This window comes from Orycteropus afer, unplaced genomic scaffold (assembly GCF_000298275.1).
Source record: "Orycteropus afer afer isolate SDZICR_OR568_19922 unplaced genomic scaffold, OryAfe1.0 scaffold00628, whole genome shotgun sequence".
NCBI lineage: Eukaryota > Metazoa > Chordata > Mammalia > Tubulidentata > Orycteropodidae > Orycteropus > Orycteropus afer.
The window spans coordinates 25828-29901 of NW_006922215.1; positions in this window are offsets into that span (position 1 = coordinate 25828).

Sequence of the window (4074 nt, forward strand, 5' to 3'; positions counted from 1 at the left end):
CTCAGTGAAAACTATTACCACTTCTGACCTCCAAAATTATATTTTAATATTTGTTGTTTTAAGACACTAAATTTATGGTTATTTATTACAGCAACTATAAAAACCCACTGTCATCACATCAATTCTGATTATAATTACTCTATAAGACAGAGTAGAACTGGCCCATAAGGTTTTCAAGGTGTAAGTCTTTACAGAATCAAACTACCTCATCTTTCTCCTCCAGAGCAGCTGGTGGGTTTGAACCACTGACCTGCAAACTACTGTGTCAACAGAATGACACTCCCAACCATCTAGGTCACCATGAGTTGGAGCTAAATCCACAGCAATGAACAACAACAACATATGGTTTAGTAGTCTTTCCCTTTGAATTTTAGACAATTTTGTTGTGATAGGTAGTAATGTTATTTTTTTTTCATTAGTCATTATCAAAATTAATAGTGTTAATCCAGGCACTTAACCATGTCATATTATACCCCTTTGCAGTTTAGGTCAAAATTAGGAAAAAATAGTAATTTGTTCCAATTTATGATCTTGTTTCTCATAAACTTTTATTTACAAAATAAAACTAGTTGCTATTTTTATACTATTCGCTAAAAACATACTGGTAAAATTTTAAAGGCAGAGATGTACAGGAGTCTGTGTAACTGTGACATATTGGCAAATATTGTGGAATTGGAATCAGATTTGGTGACATCTCCAATTTCAAATTACATCTCTTACTGGCTATGATTTTTGTGTAAACTGAGAACCCTGAGTGATCAGAATTTCTCAGGAAAGTAGAGTAGGAAAAATTGTATCACAGGGTTTTGTGAGGATACAATGTGATTTTGTAAGGAAATTAAGTACCAGATCTGTAATTCATTCACATACAATTCATTGACATCATTTTTTAAAAATAATTCCTATTACTACTTTTAATTTTGTATTTTGTATTCCTATGTCATCTTTCATTACAAAGATAGATATGCTGATATTTAACATTTATTTTTGTCACTTAAAATGGAATTTTTCTTTAATTTTCTCTAAATCATCAAAGCATAGAATACAATAAGCCAGAAATGACCAAAGCAATAGCCTAATTCAGCAGCCTTGACCTAGGTCTAAATTTGAATGGAAAACAAATAATAATAACATCAAATTCACTATTTATTTAGCATTTACTTCAAGTATGAATAATAGGCAGCAAGTCACAGGGTTATTAGCATTCATTAAATGACATCACCAGTAGAAATCATAGATTTTCTTATACAAAATATACAACAAATAACTTTAAATTTGTAGCAAACATCTTTAAATATTTTTTTACATCTGTTATTACTTTCAAAATGTGATGGTTATTAGAATCATCACTGTACTTTACTCTTTATTGTGTTAATAACCAAACAACAAACCAAACTCACTGTCAGCAAGTTGATTCTGACTCATAGGGATCCCCATTGGGTTTCTAAGGCTGTAAATCTTTATAGGAACAGAGTGCTTCATCTTTCTTTCAGGGAGTGGCTGGTAGGTTTAAGCCACTGACCTTTTGGTTAGTAGCCAAATGCCTTAACCACTAAACAACTAGACTTCTTTAATGTATTAATAAAGAAATAATCATATTACTTTACCACATATTTATTGTTATTTCTAATATTTTATAACATAATTGTTATCCCAAAATCCTATGCATTTTATTGTATGCCATTTAACATTATTCTGAGATGAGTAGATTGAATAAATAAATTGTGGTATATCCACATAGGGAATTCTATACAGCAATGAAAATAAATTACCACAATATAAAATAATATGATAAACTTCACAAAAACAAACACTGAAAGAAGAAGTGTATACACTAGGGCTTCCAGTAAGATGGCAGAATAGGCAGACTGACTACACAGACCCTCTTCCACAAAGAAAAGGGGAATCAATTAACACAGGTAAAAAAGATAACCCTGGATCCCTGAGCTTTGAAGGGAAGGATATAGAAGTGGACTGAACTCCAGCTAGGAGAAGAACTTGCATGAAAACACCAAAAAAGGAGATGTATGGAGCTGCAGTCTGTCAGCAAACCTAATGGCGCAGACAGCTTGGATATTGCCGAGTGTTGTTAGGGCCTAAGAGTTAACCTAAAAATCAGCTCTGCTAGCCAGGGGCTGCACAGAGGACTGCACTGGTGGCTGGTAAATAAAAGGGGAAGCATCAAAGAGGAAGAAGGGCTGAGCTGTGGACTTTTGCCTTTCCAGAGGATGCAGCCATTTTTTAATGTTCATCAGTGGTTCGACCATTTTGGATATTTAAAGTATCAGTGTTCTCCCAGATTCCAGGAACCTCAGAGCAGACTCCACTTGCCTGGAACCACAAGGATATTCTGGACGCCAATGACTAGAAAGGTGCAATATTTCCCTTGTTCCTCTTATACCCCACACCCTCTTGGTGAATGGAGGTGCATCCATCCCGCACTCTCACCCACATTCGGGGCTGGCAGGAATTCCTTCCCACTCTGTGTGATCAGACAGAGCCTTCCTGGGGCTCTGGCTTACCCTGCCCACATTTTTTTTTTTCAGTTTGTTTGCTTTGGTCTGTTTTAAAATAATAATAATTATTGTTATTCAGGAAACAAGGATACTTTCCGCAAGACAGAAAGTCCACAGGGGCCTCCAGTGCCCTTGGGGTTCTCCAGGCCCAGCAACCTCATCAGTTTCTTGATTCAGTCACACCACCCACCACTGAAGACTTGTGTGCAGAGCCTCTGTCAGCCAGGCTTCCTCCCAGGCCCTGAACTGCTGGTCCCAGGCCCCATCAACATCCCTAAATGCCCAGACTGAGCCACTATCCAAAACTCTTTAGCTATGCTAAAACGCCCATGGAGAAGAAAGCACTTGAGATGGTGGAGAAGTGCCTGGATAAGTACTTACAGCACCTGAGCAATGACCTGGAGGTATTGCTGCTCACAACAGCTGCAAGACAGTGAGACCAGAAAACCTGGAGATGCTGATGAGTGGCAGGGCCTGGTAACCAACCAAGTGTCACTTCACTTGCTTGTAGAACAGTACCTGCCCCTGGAGAACCAGCAGCTTCTCATCCCCTGTGTGTTAAGTGGCAACACTGTGTTCCCTGCCCAGTAGTGCCAGGCTCCAACACCTGCCCTTTTCCCTCCTGGGCTCTCATGACCCCACATATGCCTCCAGGTCGCCTTCCTCACCTCCCTCTCTCCAGCCACAATAAACTGTTACAAACAAAAAAAGAAAAAAAAAATGAATCCATTCAATGGGGATGAGATAGTGTCTTTCACAAATGGTGGTGGCAAAACTGGTTATCTATTTGAAGAAAAAGGAAATAAGATCCTTACCTCACACCACACACAAAAACTAGAGAAGGATTAAAGCCTTAAACATGAACCTAAAACTATAAAGTTCATCAAAGGAAAAAATAGGGGCAAACTTAGGGGCCCGAATATATGGCATAAATAGTCTATCAAGCATAACCCAAAATACACAAACACTAGAAGATAAACAAGATGAATGGAAGCTTTTAAAAATTAAATTTTTATGTGCTTCAGTAGACTTTTCCAAAAGAGTCAAAAGAGAACCTATAGACTGGAAAAAATATTCAGCAATGACGTATCTGAAAAGGGACTTATCTATAAAATTTGTAGAAAATTCCAACACCTCAACAGCAAAAAGACAAATAGTCCAATTAAAAAAATTAGGCAGAAGATATGAATAGACACTTCACCAAAGAGGATATTCAGGCAGCCAACAAACACATGAAGAAATGTTCATGATAATTAGCCATGAGAGAGGTGCAAATCAAAATAACAATGTAATACCATCTTTCCCTAGCACTAGTAGCAAAGTTCAGCAAGACAGTAAATAACAAATGCTGGTGAAGATGTGGAGAGATTGGAACTCTCATACACTGCTGATGGGACTGAATAATGACGCAACCATTGTGGAAAGCAATATGGAAATTCTTTAAAAATTTGGAATTAGAAATACCTTTTCACCCAGCCATTTCATTACTAGGTATATATCCTATAGAAGTGAGAGCCATGACAAGAGCAGACATATGCACACCCATGTTCATCACAGC